Source organism: Mustela erminea, chromosome 11 (assembly GCF_009829155.1).
Source record: "Mustela erminea isolate mMusErm1 chromosome 11, mMusErm1.Pri, whole genome shotgun sequence".
NCBI classification, from domain to species: domain Eukaryota; kingdom Metazoa; phylum Chordata; class Mammalia; order Carnivora; family Mustelidae; genus Mustela; species Mustela erminea.
The window spans coordinates 10,927,213-10,945,358 of record NC_045624.1 but is presented as its reverse complement, the minus strand read 5'-3'; the positions used below and the strand labels follow the sequence as shown (position 1 = coordinate 10,945,358).

At 39.8% G+C, this 18,146-nt stretch overlaps 1 protein-coding gene across 1 annotated transcript in view; it reads left to right on the top strand.

Moving 5' to 3' along the window:
• Positions 1 to 429: 429 nt before the first annotated feature.
• LOC116569527 (olfactory receptor-like protein OLF3) overlaps positions 430 to 18,146 on the top strand; it is a 45,937-nt gene continuing 28,220 nt past the window's right edge. The window contains exon 1 of the mRNA XM_032305822.1: positions 430 to 487. The gene's annotated coding sequence lies outside the window, so the exon portion shown is untranslated. The remainder of the gene's footprint in view (positions 488 to 18,146) is intronic.

Sequence of the window (18,146 nt, the reverse complement as noted above, 5' to 3'; positions counted from 1 at the left end):
TATGAGAATGATAGGACCCAAACAATGTAAGAGGTTTTTGTTGTTGATTAAAGGGATACTGTGGACCTGGCAAAGAAGGTAAAGTCGCTAGAGTTAGGACAAATTCCTAGAAGAGAACACAAAACACAGTGGGCAGGAGGAAGAGCTTAATAGATATGGCTCTTAACTGTGGTCATTGTTCAACACTGGTTTTGAACATCAGCTGCCTGCCTAACCCTGTACTAAAAGGTTTCTCTTGTCTTATTATACAGATAAATGGAACAAATATTCCCACAATTATCCTCTGTTTTTTGACCTCAGTGAAACATTCATGTTCCGGGAGAGCTACAGATCCTACAAATCAGTTAAATCTGAGAAGACCAAGCTCTGGCTTTCTGATAGGAGTGGTGCAGTCTGAAGTCTTCATCTGGCACTGAGTCCATTTTCCACCCTAGGCCAGGATGGGAACCCAACTAAATTTAAATGGAGCTGCTCCCAAAGTAATAAGGTGATTGTATTAACTTCAGGGCATGCTAAAAGCATCTGATGAACACATGTTTCCTCCTGCATTTGCCTTTGCAAAGGTCTGTCTATTTTCTTTACCTACCATGAGTCCCAAAAAGGACTCTATGAGTGTGGACAGAAGGTGTATTTAGATATTAATGATTTTGAAATAAGGCAGTGGTCTTTGGAAATGAATAAGAGACTTGGTGGGTTAAAAACTCAGCTAACATATCACTGAAAGTTACTTGAGTATTAATAGCTTATTTTAATAAAATGCTTTGCTGTAAAACACAAACTATGATAATAAATGATAGAGATAATAAAATAGAAGTTAGAACAGGACCAGATTGGAGATTATTGTTAGAAATTACAAGCCTTTCAAGGGAAAAAAACATAGAAGAATACAGTTGGTGAGCACAGAACTGGCCACAGCAGTGGAGCAGGAGGGTTTGAAGAAGCAAATACATTACATGTTAAAATGAAGAATGAAATTTAAAAAAATCTGTGGAATTAGTGATGGCAACTTATTAGTGTCTTTAAGTTGATAGTTCTTTTGTCTAAGAAGGGCAGAAATTTTCATAATCTCAGAATGAATGTTACAAGGAAATGAATTTAGAAAGCAGACAGCAAAAGTTTGAGATGTGAAATAAAGTAAGATTTAGAATAATAAGTACAGAGGCTATAGTTCTTTCTCCATTTTGGGGGAATCTTTTTTTTTTTTTTTTTTTTTTTAAATAAGAAAGGAGTCCTTCAGGTGCAAGAGTAACCTGAGGATGGTAGAGAGGGGAATGAATGAAGGAATAAGATCCAAAATGTGATCAAGAGCATGATGTATACGAATGTCATCACTAAATGAAAGGCACCTGCCCTGGTTCAGGCACTCATGCAGCAACTAGACCTTTAACTCCTTGATTTTTCCCAATGCCCTTTCGAACCATCTGTATTGACCACATATTTTAGATGAAGAAAGGTGAAGCTCCCAGAGGCTGAGTAGCTTGCTTTAGGCTTCAGGCAGTAGATATAAATTCAAAGCAGGAACTGTTTTTACTATGAAACTCATAGTTTCCCTAAGATATGACACTGTCACTTATTTGTCATGAGACAAGAACCGTAGTAGAGAGATGTGTGGGTTGGGCGAGAGGAGCAGAGTGAGTCATGTGCTGGCTTGTTCTCCAAGTGGCTCATACTTGGAACAGGAGAATTATGATGGGATGACAATCTGTTCTATGTCTTTTTCATCCACATGAACTTAAGAGTAGGGAAGTGTAATATTCACTTTGAAATCTCAGCATCTAGCAGCAATGGTACTTCACAAATGTTTGCCAAATGAGTGGAAAAAGAAACATCTACTTTCTGTTGCAGATTTGTTAAAATTCAACAACAGTTAACAGATTTTTTTGTTTTTATTTTTAGAGTTAAATATGAATGTCATTTTTGAGGCAAGTAGATTTTTTTTTTTTTTTTTTTTGGTCTGAACATGACTGAAGAAAAGCCAAATGAGGGGTGGTGGTGGAAGGATCATGATAGAGCCAAAGAGGAGGAATAGTTGAACGGGGAGATCAGGTTAAGAGGAGGATACCAGCAGAGTTCATGAAAATGTTTGTGGCTGAACCATAAAGAGATGGGCATTTTGGGACTATGTGTGTGTTTGGTTTTGTTTATGCTTTAGCAAAGAATAAGATTGTAGACAGTCTTCATCTTCCTACTCAGAGACCCTAGCAGGACCCCTAAGGGTTCAGAGATGAGCAGGCAGCTCTATTTATGCCCCGATGCCCTCTTGCTCCTTATCCTCCCTTATCCTCTACTTTCCCTGATTTTGCACACTGCAGGAAAAGGTGGTTAGTGAATAGGTAGGCATAGAGTAATAATGAGAATGAGTCTATCCTATTAAAAGCTTCTAGAAAGGAAACAGTTCTGTTTAAATTTTAAAACTGATATTATACTACATAGTTCTACTGAAAAAGTACTTCTTGAGTGAAAGAAAATGAAGAAAACTCTGCTGTAATATATAGCTAAATGAATTCTTATCCTCCTCTCTTCCAGTGAAGAAGGGTCCTTAAACACATGCTTTCCCTTCCTCTTTGGTCTGGAGAAAGCCTATGCATCCATACTCTTACTTCCCTTCTTTGGGTCCTGTATACAAAGGGTAGATTCTTAATAGTAACAAGTTGAAAATGGAAAAAGAGAGAGAGAGAGAGAGAGAGAGAACAAGATACAATTACATTCCCTAGCCCATCCTATCCCTCTGAATCCAGAGACCAAAGTTTATCAAAAAGACAAATGGCCTCAGGTCCTCAAAGCTTCCCAGTCATCTGTAAGCCCTAAGACCTATTAGAAGTTGCCTCTAATATTATTTACATCTGAATTTTCAGAGGGCATGTATGGGGAAATCTTGTTTGTTAGTTTCCTCCAAGGCAGTGGTCACCTTAATGGTCATAGCTACACTATTACAGCAGTACTCAGTTCACAAGGATGTTCTCTGTAATTTTCCTACATTTCAGCTTAAATGTACTTGTGAGTTATGAAACAGTGTCTGTTTCATAAAATTTTATCACTGAACCAAAACAATAGAGTTCCTAAATAAAATCAGATTTTAAATCTAGAGTCTCTGATTCCAGATCTTTCCGTAAGGGTCTGACTCTTCCAAATATTTCCTTTTGTAATAAATTCAACCATTTCATTATGATGGATCTAGTTGACATATGTAAGGTAGTTTTTTAAAAGCTCTCCAACCAAGTTTTCTTCATCATTTATCATTTTACATACAGTTGTCACCTACTTTTCTTTCCTTGCCCTTGAGGTAAATTTGTAAGATGTGAGCTCCTAGAATTGTACTGCATTATCTCCAGGCTTTCACTGGGTCTAGCTGAGACCACCTCATGTCCTTATGAAGGTGCTGGCCCAACTCTGATAGAGTGGATGTAGTGCCTGTTGGGATTACACCTGCCATTTTTGGATCACGAATGATCTGAAACATCAGATTAAGTCTGGTCAGAGGTATACACTATGTTTCACAAGAAGTTATCTTTATGGTTCTTTCTTTTAACAGCTTCTGTTATATTTAACTCTCTCAGCAGATTAAGAATTATGACAATTTTTAATGGGATAGAAAACCAGAAATGGGTGAGAGAATTGATTTTCGCACCTTATCCAGTGACTAGGACACATGGGGTCCCTCTTTGTCCTCTTCTTGATCACATATATGGTTACAGTGTTGGAGAACTTCATCATCATTCTTCTCATCAGACTAGACAGCCAACTCCACATTCCCATGTACTTCTTTTTCACCAACCTCTCCCTCATTGACATCTCTTATGCCACAACATCATTCCTCAGATGCTGGTACATTTTCTTATAGCATATACATATTCTTACAGCAATCCCATTTGCGAGCTGTGCAGCCCAGTTATTTTTCTCCCTGGGCTTGGGTGGGATTGAGTTTGTTCTACTGGCAGTGATGGCATATGACCATGTGGCTTTGTGTGACCCACTGCATTATTTGGCCATCATGCATGGAGGCCTCTGTTTTAGGTTGGCCATCACATCCTGGGTCAATGTCTCCATAAGCACACTCATGCAAGAGTTCAAAGATAAAACAATTATGTGCAAATATAACCATGTATAGAATTTGTATGCCAAGAAAAAACTCCATCTCATAGCTTAAGAAAAAGTTACTGCCCAAAGCATTACAGACTTACAAAATATAAGACTATACATTTTTATTTTTTTCTAAAATGCATTTTATTTTATTTTATTTTTTTCTGCATGTTTTTAAAAAAGATTTATTTATTTATTTGTGAAGATTTATTATTTTTAAATTAACATATAATGTATTATTTGCCCAAGGGATACAGGTCTGTGAATCGTCAGGCTTACACACTTCATAGCATTCACCATAGTACATACCCTCAACAAATGTCCATAACCCAACCATCCTGTCCATACCCCAACCCCTGGCAACCCTCAGTTTGTTTTGTGAGATTGAGTCTCTTATGGTTTGTCTCCCTCCCAATCCCATCTTGTTTCATTTTTTCCTTCCTTACCCCCCAAATCTCCCACATTGCCTCTCAAATTTCTCATATCAGGAAGATCATAAGATAATGGTCTTTCTCTGATTGTCTTTCTCTGATGGAACCCTCTAGTTCCATCCATGTTGTTGCAAATGGCAAGATTTCATTTCTTTTGATAGCTGCATAGTATTCCATTATATATATATATACACACATATATATACGTATATATATGTGTGTATATATATATATATATATATACCACTTCATTTTTATCCATTAATTTATTGATGGACATTTAAGTTCTCTCCATAGTTTGGCTATTGTGGAATTGCTGCTATGAACATTTGGGAGCATGTGCCCCTTCGGATCACTACGTTTGTGTCTTTTAAGGTAAAAACCCAGTAGTGTGATTGCTGGGTTTGTAGGACAGCTCTATTTTCAACTTTTTGAGGAACCTCCATGTTGTTTTCCAGAGTGGCTTCACCAGCTTGCATTCCCACCAACAGTGTAGGAGGGTTCCCCTTTCCCCACATCCTCACTAATATCTGCCATTTCCCGACTGATAATTTTAGCCATTCTGACTGGTGTGAGGTGGTATCTCATTGTGGTTTTGATTTGTATTTCCCTGATGCCAAGTGATGTTGAGCACTTTTTCATGTATCTATTGGCCATCTGGATGTCTTCTTTGCAGAAATGTCTGTTCATGTCCTCTGCCCATTTCTTGATTGGATTATTTGTTCTTTGGGTCTTTTATAGATTTTGGATACTAGCCCTTTCTCTGATATGTTGTTTGCAAATATCTTCTCCCATTCTGTCAGTTGTCTTTTGGTTTTGTTGACTGTTTCCTTTGCTGTGCAAAAGCTTTTGATCTTGATGAAGTCCCAGTAGTTTATTTCTGCCTTTGCTTCCCTTGCCTTTGGCGATGTTTCTAGGAAGAAGTTGCTATGGCTGAGGTCGAAGAGGTTGCTGCTTGAGTTCTCCTCAAGGATTTTGATGGATTCCTCTCTCACATTGAAGTCTTTTGTCCTTTTGGAGTCTATTTTTGTGTGTGGTGTAAGGAAGTGGTCCAGTTTCATTCTTCTGCATGTGGTTGTCCAACTTTCCCATCACCATTTGTTGAAGAGAGTGTCTTTTTTCCATTGGACATTTGTTCCTGCTTTGCCCAAGATTAGTTGACCATAGACTTGAGGGTCTATTTCTGGGCTCTCTATTCTGTTCCACTGATCTATGTGTCTGTTTTTGTGCCAGTATCATACTGTCTTGGTGATGACAGCTTTGTAATAGAGCTTGAAATCTGGAATTGTGATGCCACCAACTTTGGTTTTGTTTTTAACATTCCTCTGGCTATTCAGGGTCTTTTCTGGTTCCATATAAATTTTAGGATTATTTGCTCCATTTTTTTGAAAAAAAGTGGTGGTATTTTGATAGGGATAGCATTAAATGTGTAGATTGCTTTAGCTAGCATAGACTTTTTCACAATGTTTGTTCTTCCAATCCATGAGCATGGAACATTTTTCCATTTCTTTGTGTCCTCCTCAGTTTCTTTCATGAGTACTTCATAGTTTTCTGAGTACAGATTCTTTGCCTCTTTGGTTAGGTTTATTCCTAGGTTTTTTATGGTTTTGGGTGCAATTGTGAATTGCTTAACTTCTCTTTCTTCTGTCTTATTGTTGGTGTAAAGAAATGCAACTGATTTCTGTGCACTGATTTTATATCCTGACACTTTACTGAATTCCTATACAAGTTCTAGCAGATTTGGAGTGGAATCTTTTGGGTTTTCCACATAAAATATCATATCATCTGCAAAGAGTGATAGTTTGGCTTGTTTGCCAATTCGGGTGCCTTTAATTTCTTTTTGTTGTTTGATTGCTGAGTTTGGACTTCTAGTATTATATTGAATAGCAGTGGTGGTAACGGACATCCCTGCCATGTTCCTGACCTTAGTAGAAAAGCTCTCAGTTTTTCTCCATTGAGAATGATATTCACTGTGGGTTTTTTATAGATGGTGTTGATGAAGATAGGATGCTTCTTATCTTTCAGGTATTTGAGTTCTTTCCAACTTTCCTCTGTGATTCAGTTTTACCTTCAGTTCTATCCCTACACTTTGAAGGGTTTTGTTCAAGAATGGATGCTGTACTTTGTCAAATGCTTTTTCAGCATCTATTGAGAGTATCATATGGTTGTGGGTTTTTGTTGTTGTTGTTGTTGTTGTTTCTTGGGTTTTGTTTGTTTGTTTGTTTTTGGTTTTGGTTTTTTTTTTTTGCAGGGCAGTTTTTGATTTTGAGAAAAAATGAGCAAATAGTGCAGTGTTTTCACATATCCCCTCACCTGTGTAGTTTTCCCTATTATTAACATCATGCATTAGTGTGTTATACTTCCTACAATTGATAAAACAATACTGATACTTTGTTATTAACTAGGGTCCAAGACTATATTAGGTTAACTCTTTGTATTGTACAATTCTGTGGGTTTTTTTTTTTTTTTTAGTTCATTAGTGTAATTTATTATCGTTGATTTATACAAATCATTGCAAAATTGTTTTTTTTTTTAATATTTTTTTTTTCCAGCATAACAGTATTCATTATTTTTGCACCACACCCCGTGCTCCATGCAATCCGTGCCCTCTATAATACCCACCACCTGGTACCCCAACCTCCCACCCCCCGTCCCTTCAAAACCCTCAGATTGTTTTTCAGAGTCCATAGTCTCTCATGGTTCACCTCCCCTTCCAATTTCCCCCAACTCCCTTCTCCACTCTAAGTCCCCATGTCCTTCATGCTATTTGTTATGCTTCACAAATAAGTGAAACCATATGATAATTGACTCTCTCTGCTTGACTTATTTCATTCAGCATACTCTCTTCCAGTCCCGTCCATGTTGCTACAAAAGTTGGGTATTCATCCTTTCTGATGGAGGCATAATACTCTATCCCCAGGGGTACAGGTCTGTGAATCACCAGGTTTACACACTTCACAGCACTCACCAAAGCACATACCCTCCCCAATGTCCATAATCCCACCCCCTTCTCCCAAACCCCCTCCCCCCAGCAACCCTCAGTTTGTTTTGTGAGATTAAAAGTCACTTATGGTTTGTCTCCCTCCCAATCCCATCTTGCTTCATTAATTCTTCTCCTACCCACTTAAGCCCCCATGTTGCATCACCACTTCCTCATATCAAGGAGATCATATGATAGTTGTCTTTCTCTGCTTGACTTATTTCGCTAAGCATGATACGCTCTAGTTCCATCCATGTTGTCGCAAATGGCAAGATTTCATGTCTTTTGATGGCTGCATAGTATTCCATTGTGTATATATACCACATCTTCTTGATCCATTCATCTGTTGATGGACATCTAGGTTCTTTCCATAGTTTGGCTATTGTGGACATTGCTGCTATAAACATTCGGGTGCATGTGCCCCTTTGGATCACTACGTTTGTATCCTTAGGGTAAATACCCAATAGTGCAATTGCTGGGTCATAGGGCAGTTCTATTTTCAACATTTTGAGGAACCTCCATGCTGTTTTCCAGAGTGGCTGCACCAGCTTGCATTCCCACCAACAGTGTAGGAGGGTTCCCCTTTCTCCGCATCCTCGCCAGCATCTGTCATTTCCTGACTTGTTTATTTTAGCCATTCTGACTGGTGTGAGGTGATATCTCATTGTGGTTTTGATTTGTATTTCCCTGATGCCGAGTGATATGGAGCACTTTTTCATGTGTCTGTTGGCCATCTGGATGTCTTCTTTGCAGAAATGTCTGTTCATGTCCTCTGCCCATTTCTTGATTGGATTATTTGTTCTTTGGGTGTTGAGTTTGCTAAGTTCTTTATAGATTCTGGACACTAGTCCTTTATCTGATATGTCATTTGCAAATATCTTCTCCCATTCTGTCAGTTGTCTTTTGATTTTGTTAACTGTTTCCTTTGCTGTGCAAAAGCTTTTGATCTTGATGAAATCCCAATAGTTCATTTTTGCCCTTGCTTCCCTTGCCTTTTGCGTTGTTCCTAGGAAGATGTTGCTGCGGTTGAGGTCAAAGAGGTTGCTGCCTGTGTTCTCCTCAAGGATTTTGATGGATTCCTTTCGCACATTGAGGTCCTTCATCCATTTTGAGTCTATTTTTGTGTGTGGTGTAAGGAAATGGTCCAATTTCATTTTTCTGCATGTGGCTGTCCAATTTTCCCAGCACCATTTATTGAAGAGGCTGTCTTTTTGCCATTGGACATTCTTTCCTGCTTTGTCGAAGATTAGTTGACCATAGAGTTGAGGGTCTATTTCTGGGCTCTCTATTCTGTTCCATTGATCTATGTGTCTGTTTTTGTGCCAGTACCATGCTGTCTTGATGACGACAGCTTTGAAATAGAGCTTGAAGTCCGGAATTGTGATGCCACCAACGTTGGCTTTCTTTTTCAATATCCCTTTGGCTATTCGAGGTCTTTTCTGGTTCCATATAAATTTTAGCATTATTTGTTCCATTTCTTTGAAAAAGATGGATGGTACTTTGATAGGAATTGCATTAAATGTGTAGATTGCTTTAGGTAGCATAGACATTTTCACAATATTTATTCTTCCAATCCAGGAGCATGGAACATTTTTCCATTTGTTTGTGTCTTCCTCAATTTCTTTCATGAGTACTTTATAGTTTTCTGAGTATAGATTCTGTGTCTCTTTGGTTAGGTTTATTCCTAGGTATCTTATGGTTTTGGGTGCAATTGTAAATGGGATTGACTCCTTAATTTCTCTTTCTTCTGTCTTGCTGTTGGTGTAGAGAAATGCAACTGATTTCTGTGCATTGATTTTATATCCTGACACTTTACTGAATTCCTGTATAAGTTCTAGCAGTTTTGGAGTGGAGTCTTTTGGGTTTTCCACATATAGTATCATATCATCTGCGAAGAGTGATAATTTGACTTCTTCTTTGCCGATTTGGATGCCTTTAATTTCCTTTTGTTGTCTGATTGCTGAGGCTAGGACCTCTAGTACTATGTTGAATAGCAGTGGTGATAATGGACATCCCTGCCGTGTTCCTGACCTTAGCGGAAAAGCTTTCAGTTTTTCTCCATTGAGAATGATATTTGCGGTGGGTTTTTCATAGATGGCTTTGATGATATTGAGGTATGTGCCCTCTATCCCTACCCTTTGAAGAGTTTTGATCAGAAAGGGATGCTGTACTTTGTCAAATGCTTTTTCAGCATCTATTGAGAGTATCATATGGTTCTTGTTCTTTCTTTTATTGATGTGTTGTATCACATTGACTGATTTGCGGATGTTGAACCAACCTTGCAGCCCTGGAATAAATCCCACTTGGTCGTGGTGAATAATCTTTTTAATGTACTGTTGAATCCTATTGGCTAGTATTTTGTTGAGTATTTTCGCATCTGTGTTCATCAAGGATATCAGTCTATAGCTCTCTTTTTTGGTGGGATCCTTGTCTGGTTTTGGGATCAAGGTGATGCTGGCCTCATAAAATGAGTTTGGAAGTTTTCCTTCCATTTCTATTTTTTGGAACAGTTTCAGGAGAATAGGAATTAGTTCTTCTTTAAATGTTTGGTAGAATTCCCCCGGGAAGCCGTCTGGCCCTGGGCTTTTGTTTGTTTGGAGATTTTTAATGACTGTTTCAATCTCCTTACTGGTTATGGGTCTGTTCAGGCTTTCTATTTCTTCCTGGTTCAGTTGTGGTAGTTTATATGTTTCTAGGAATGCATCCATTTCTTCCAGATTGTCAAATTTATTGGCGTAGAGTTGCTCATAGTATGTTCTTATAATAGTTTGTATTTCTTTGGTGTTAGTTGTGATCTCTCCTCTTTCATTCATGATTTTATTTATTTGGGTCCTTTCTCTTTTCTTTTTGATAAGTCGGGCCAGGGGTTTATCAATTTTATTAATTCTTTCAAAGAACCAGCTCCTAGTTTCGTTGATTTGTTCTATTGTTTTTTTGGTTTCTATTTCATTGATTTCTGCTCTGATCTTTATGATTTCTCTTCTCCTGCTGGGCTTAGGGTTTCTTTCTTGTTCTTTCTCCAGCTCCTTTAGGTGTAGGGTTAGGTTGTGTACCTGAGACCTTTCTTGTTGTCCCCTACTATTATTGTATTATTGTTGATGTGTTTCTTTGATTTTGTTATTAATTGGTTTATATAGTTGGCTGCTCCCACGTTGGGGGCATAGATATTTAAAAATGTTAAATCTTCTTGTTGGACAGACCCTTTGAACATGATATAGTGTCCTTCCTCATCTCTTATTATAGTCTTTGGCTTAAAATCTAATTGATCTGATATAAGGATTGCCACTCCTGCTTTCTTCTGATGTCCATTAGCATGGTAAATTCTTTTCCACCCCCTCACTTTAAATCTGGAGGTGTCTTCGGGCTTAAAATGAGTTTCTTGGAGGCAACATATAGATGGGTTTTGTTTTTTTATCCATTCTGATACCCTGTGTCTTTTGACAGGGGCATTTAGCCCATTAACATTCAGGGTAACTATTGAGAGATATGAATTTAGTGCCATTGTATTGCCTGTAAGGTGACTGTTACTGTATATGGTCTCTGTTCCTTTCTGATCTACCACTTGTAGGCTCTCTCTTTGCTTAGAGGACCCCTTTCAAGATTTCCTGTAGAGCTGGTTTGGTATTTGCAAATTCTTTCAGTTTTTGTTTGTCCTGGAAGCTTTTAATCTCTCCTTCTATTTTCAATGATAGCCTAGCTGGATATAGTATTCTTGGCTGCATGTTTTTCTCGTTTAGTGCTCTGAAAATATCATGCCAGCTCTTTCTGGCCTGCCAGGTCTCTGTGGATAAGTCAGCTGCCAATCTAATATTTTTACCATTGTATGTTACAGACTTCTTTTCCCGGGCTGCTTTCAGGATTTTCTCTTTGTCACTGAGACTTGTAAATTTTACTATTAGGTGACGGGGTGTGGGCCTATTCCTATTGATTTTGAGGGGCGTTCTCTGAACCTCCTGAATTTTGATGCTCGTTCCCTTTGCCATATTGGGGAAATTCTCCCCAATAATTCTCTCCAGTATAGCTTCTGCTCCCCTCTCTCTTTCTTCTTCTTCTGGAATCCCAATTTCTAATGTTGTTTCGTCTTATGGTGTCACTTATCTCTCGAATTCTCCCCTCGTGGTCCAGTAGCTGTTTGTCCCTCTTTTGCTCAGCTTCTTTATTCTCTGTCATTTGGTCTTCTATATCACTAATTCTTTCTTCTGCCTCATTTATCCTAGCAGTGAGAGCCTCCATTTTTGATTGCACTTCATTAATAGCTTTTTTTATTTCAACTTGGTTAGATTTTAGTTCTTTTATTTCTCCAGAAAGGGCTTTTATATCTCTCGAGAGGGTTTCTCTAATATCTTCCATGCCTTTTTCGAGCCCGGCTAGAACCTTGAGAATTGTCATTCTGAACTCTAGATCTGACATATTACCAATGTCTGTATTGATTAGGTCCCTAGCCTTCGGTACTGCCTCTTGTTCTTTTTTTTGTGTTGAATTTTTCCGTCTTGTCATTTTGTCCAGATAAGAGTATATGAAGGGGCAAGTAAAATACTAAAAGGATGGCAACAACCCCAGGAAAAAATGCTTTAACCAAATTAGAAGAGATCCAAAATCATGAAGCGGGAGAAAGGGGATAAAAAGAGGTTCAAAAAGGAAGAAAGAAAAAAAAAGAAAAAAAAAAAGAAAAAAGAAAAGAAAAGAATTAAAAAAAAAAAGGAAAACACCTAAGAAAAATGTAAAAAAGAAAATATATATATATTAGATAAACTAGTAAAAAATCGTTAAAAAAGAAAAAGGTAACAGTTAAAAAAAAAGAAATTTTACCCGAAGGCGAGAAAAAAAAACAAAAAAATATGAAAAAGAAAAAAAATTAAATTAACTGCAAGACTAAAAAAAAAATCACAGGGAGAAAGCCATGAGTTCCGTGCTTGGCTTTCTCCTCCTCTGGAATTCTGCTGCTCTCCTTGGTATTGAAACCGCACTCCTTGGTAGGTGAACTTGGTCTCGGCTGGATTTCTTGTTGATCTTCTGGGGGAGGGGCCTGTTGTAGTGATTCTCAAGTGTCTTTGCCCCAGGCGGAATTACACCGCCCTTACCCGGGCCGGGGTGAGTAATCCGCTCGGGTTTGCTTTCAGGAGCTTTTGTTCCCTGAGCGCTTTCCGTAGAGTTCCAGAGGACGGGAATACAAATGGCGGCCTCCTGGTCTCCGGCCCGGAGGAGCCGAGAGCCCAGGGCCGCATTCCTCAGTGCGCCCTCAGAGAACAGCGCCCAGTTACTCCCGTCTGCCTGACCTCCGGCCGCGCTCCGAGCTCTCCGAGCCTGCGACCAGTTCAAGGTAACACCGAGCTGTGAGCTTACTGTCGGCTCTGTCTCTGTAGCCGGCTTTCCCGTTCCAATACCCGCAAGGTCTGCGACACTCAGACACCTCTGATCCTTCTGTGACCCTGCGGGACCTGAGGCCACGCTGAACCCGCGTGGGCTTCGCCCCGGTTTAGCCTCTGGAGCGATGTCCCTCAGCGGAACAGACTTTTAAAAGTCCTGATTTTGTGCACCGTTGCTCCGCCGCTTGCCGGGAGCCGGCCCCTCCCCCCGGGGTCTATCTTCCCGTCGCTTTGGATTCACTTCTCCGCCGGTCCTACCTTTCAGAAAGTGGTTGTTTTTCTGTTTCCAGAATTGCTGTTCTTCTTCTCTTCGATCTGCCGATGGATTTTCAGGTGTTTGCAATCTTTAGAGAAGCTATCTAGCTGATCTCCGGCTAGCTGAAGCAGTCTCAGCCTGCTACTTCTCCGCCATCTTGACTCCTCCCCCAATTCTGTGGGTTTTGACAAATGTATGACATCATGTATTCACCATTACAGTACTATACAGAATAGTTTCTCCACCCTAAAAGTGCCCTGTGCTCAACCTATTCATCTCTCTCTCCCTCTCTCCTTCCCTCTCTTCTTTCCCCCAAACCCCTAGCAACTACTAATCTTTTTAAAAAATTTATTTTCAGCGTAACAGTATTCATTGTTTTTGCACCACACCCAGTGCTCTATGCAATCCGCGTCCTCTTCAATACCCACCACCTGGCTCCCCCAACCTCCCACCCTCCGCCCCTTAAAAACCCTCAGATGGAGAGGAAAAGGGAGTTGAGGGAAATTGGAAGGGGAGGTGAACCATGAGAGACTATCTGAAAAACAATCTGAGGGTATCATATGGTCCTTGTCCTTTCTTTTATTAATATATTGTATCACACTGACTTGCAGATGTTGAACTAAACTTGCAGCCCTGGAATAAATCCCACTTGGTCTTGGTGTAATGTACTGTTGGATCCTACTGTCTAGTATTTTGGTGGGAATTTGTTCATCAAGGATATTGGCTTATAATTCTCTCTTTTGGTGGGGTCTTTGTCTGGTTTTGGGATCAAGGTAATGCTGGCCTCATACAATGAATGTGGAAGTTTTCCATCCATTTCTATTTTTTGGAAGAGTTTCAGGAGAATAGGTGCTAACTCTTTAAATGTTTGGTAGAATTCCCCTGGAAAGCCATCTGGCCCTGGGCTCTTGTTTGTTGGGATTTTGATGACTGCTTCAATCTCCTAACTGGTTATAGGTCTGTTCAGGTTTTCTCTTTCTTCCTGGTTCAGTTTTGGTAGTTTATACATCTCTAGGAATGCATCTATTTCTTCCAGATTGTCAAATTTGTGGGCATATAGTTGCTCCTAGTATGTTCTTATAATTGTTTGTATTTCTTTGGTGTTAGTTGTGATCCCTCCTCTTTCATTCATGATTTTATTTATTTGCATCCTTTCTCTTCTCTTTTTGAGAAGTCTGGCCAGGGTTTTATCAATCTTATTAATTCTTTCAAAGAACCAGCTTCTAGTTTTGTTGATTTGTTCTACTGTTGTTGGTTTTTTTGTTTTGTTTTGCTTCGGTTTGGTTTTTTTAAGAAAGGCATTGTTTCCATACAAATTTTAGGATTATTTGCTCCAGCTCTTTGAAAAATACCAGTGGAATTTTGATCGGAATGGCATTAAAAGTATAGATTGCTCTAGGCAGTATAGACATTTAACAGTGTTTATTCTTCCGATCCAAGAGCATGGAATGGTCTTCCATCTTTTTGTGTCTTCTTCAGTTTCTTTCATGAGTGTTCTGTAGTTCCTCGAGTACAGATTCTTTACCTCTTTGATTAGGTTTTTTCCCAGGTATCTTATGGTTCTTGGTGCTATAGTAAATGGAACCGATTCTCTAATTTCCCTTTCTGTATTTTCATTGTTAGTGTATAAGAAAGCCACTGATTTCTGTACATTGACTTTGTATCCTGCCACGTTACTGAATTGCTGTATGAGTTCTAGTAGTTTGGGGGTGGAGTCTTTTGGGTTTTCCATATAAAGAATCATGTCATCTGCAAAGAGAGAGAGTTTGACTTCTTCCTTGCCAATTTGGATATCTTTTATTTCTCTTTGTTGTCTGATTGCTGTTGCTAGGACTTCTAATACTATGTTGAACAAGAGTGGTGAGAGTGGGCATCCTTGTTGTGTTCCTGATCTCAGCGGGAAGGCTGTGAGCTTTTTCCCATTGAGGATGATATATGCTGTGGGTCTTTCATAGAGACCCCGAATTGCTAAGGAAATGTTGAAAAACAAAAATAAAACTGGCGGCATCATGTTACCTGATTTCTACTACAAAGCTGTGATCACCAAGACAGCATGTTACTGGCATAAGAACAGACACATAGACCAGTGCAACAGAGTAGAGAACCCAGATATGGACCCTCAACTCTATGGTCAAATAATATTTGACAAAAGAGGAAAAAATATACAGTGGAAAAAAGACAGTCTCTTCAATAAATGGTGCTGGGAAAACTGGATAGCTGTATGTAGAAGAATGAAACTCGACCATTCTCTTACACTGTACTCAAAGATAAACTCGAAATGGATAAAAGACCTCAACGTGAGACAGGAATCCATCAGAATCCTTGAGGAGAACATAGGCAGTAACCTCTTCGGTATCAGCCATAGCAACTTCTTTCAAGATATGTCTCCAAAGGCTAGGGAAACAAAAGCAAAAATGAACTTTTGGGACTTCATCAAAATCAAAGGCTTCCGCACAGCCAAGGAAACAGTCAACAAAACAAAGAGGCAACCCACAGAATTGGAGAAGATATTTGCAAGTGACAGTACAGACAAAAGTTTGATATCCAGGATCAATAAAGAACTCCTCAAACTCAACACACACAAAACAGACAATCATAAAAAAAAATGGGCAGAATATATGAACAGACACTTCTCCAATGAAGACATACAAATGGCTATCAGACACATGAAAAAATGTTCATCATCACTAGCCATCAGGGAGATTCAAATTAAAACCACATTGAGATACCACCTTACACCAGTTAGAATGGCCAAAATTAGCAAGACAGGAAACAACATGTGTTGGAGAGGATATGGAGAATGGGGAACCCTCTTACACTGTTGGTGGGAATGCAAGTTTGGAGAACAGTGTGGAGATTTCTCAAGAAATTAGAAATGGAGCTTCCCTATGACCCTGCAATTGCACTACTGGGTATTTACCCCAAAGATACAGATGTAGTGAAAAGAAGGGCCATCTGTACCCCAATGTTCATAGCAGCAATGGCCACAGTCGCTAAACTGTGGAAAGAAACAAGATGCCCTTTGACGGACGAATGGATAAGAAAGATGTGGTCCATATACACTATGGAGTATTATGCCTCCATCAGAAAGGATGAATACCCAACTTTTGTAGCAACATGGATGGGACTGGAAGAGATTATGCTGAGTGAAATAAGTCAAGAAGAGAGAGAGCCAATTATTAGATGGTTTCAGTTATTTGTGGAGCATAACAAATAATACGGAGGACATAGGGAGATGGAGAAGAGAAGGGAGCTGAGGGAAATTGGAAGGGGAGGTGAACCATGAGAGACTATGGACTCTGAAAAACAACCTGAGCGTTTTGAAGGGGCAGGGGGTGGAAGGTTGAGGGAACCAGGTGGTGGGTATTGGGAAGTGCACGTATTGCATGGAGCACTGGGTGTGGTGCAAAAACAATGAATACTGTTACGCTGAAAAGAAATTAAAATATATGTGTATATATAAAGGCATTGTTAAGATAAACTAGTTAAAAAATGTTAAAAGAGGAAAGAGGAAAAGTTAAAAAAATTAGAATAAGAAAAAAATTGAAAAAATTTTAATTAACATTGTAAGATTAAAGAAGCATGGGGAGAAAGCCATGAATTCCATGCTTTGCTTTCTCCTCCTCTGGAATTCTGCTGTCCTTGGTCAGTGAGCTTGGTCTTGGCTGGATGTTCTTGCTGATCTTCTGGGGTAAGTGCCTGTTGTCATGATTCTCAAATGTCTTTGCCTGAGGCAGAATTGCCCTGCCCTTGCCAGAGGCCAGGCTAAGTAATCTGCTTGAGTTCACCCTTTGGAGCTTTTGTTCCCTGAACACTTTCCATAGAGCTCTGGAGGATGGGAATGAAAATGGCAGCCTCCCAGTCTCTGGAGTGGAGGAGCTGAAAGCCTGGGGCCCCGCTCCTCAGTGCACCCTTGGAAAAAAGCGTTCAATCACTCCTGTCTACCTGGCCTCAGGCTGTGCTCCAAGCTCACCTGGCCTGTGACCAAGCATTTCTGTCTCTGGCACACAGCTCCATTTGGAGTCTCCAAACCCAGCAGATTCCTGCTGCTCTGCTTTTCCTGTGGAGGAAGGTGGGTCTCCCCGGATTTGCTACTTGTGGGGTCCCTGCCCAATGATCAGTGGTCCAACTGTGGTGCATATCACAATTTAAGGTAACCCCAAGCTGAGAGCTCACTCCTTGGCTACATCTCTGTAGTCAGCTTCCCCACTCCAATACCTGCAAGCTCTGCTACACTCAGACACTCTCAATCTTTTGGTGACCCGTGGGTCCTGAGACCACACTGTTCCCTCGAGGGTCACCCTCTCCTCCACCTGCTTAGCCTCAGGAGCAATGTCCCTCAGTGGAGGAGACTTCTGAAAGTTTGCATTTTGTGCTCCATTGCTCCACCACTTGCCGGGAGCCAGCTCCTCCTTCGTGGTCTATCTTCCCATCACTTTGGATTCACTTCTCCACACATCCTACCTTCCAGAAAGTGATCGATTTTCTGTTTCTAGAATTGCTTCTCTTCTTCTCTTCAGTCTCCTATTGGGTTTATAGGTGTTTGGAATGGTTTGATAACTATCTAGCTGAACTCCCATGACCTGACATCATTTCAGTCTGCTACTCCTCCTCCATCCTGACTCCTCCCCCATTTTATTTTTATTTTTTAAATTTTATTTTATTTTTTCAGTGTTCCAAGGTTCATTGTTTGCACCACACCCAGTGCTCCATGAAATAAAGGCCCTCCTTAATACCCACCACCAGGCTCACTTATCCCCCACTCTCCTCCCCTCCAAAACCCTCAGTTTGCTTCTCAGAGTCCACAGCCTCTCATGATTCATCTCACCCTCTGATTTATCACAATTCACAAGACCATAAATTTTTAGAAAAAACATAGGAGAGTAATGTAATCTAGGACAGGCAAAGGTTTCTTAGATGTGACATGTATTATAAGATAAAAAGTGATAAACTGGATTTCACCAAGCTTATAAAATTCTACCCTGAGAAAGACTCTGTTGAGAATATGAAAAGTTAAAGTACAGGCTGGAGAA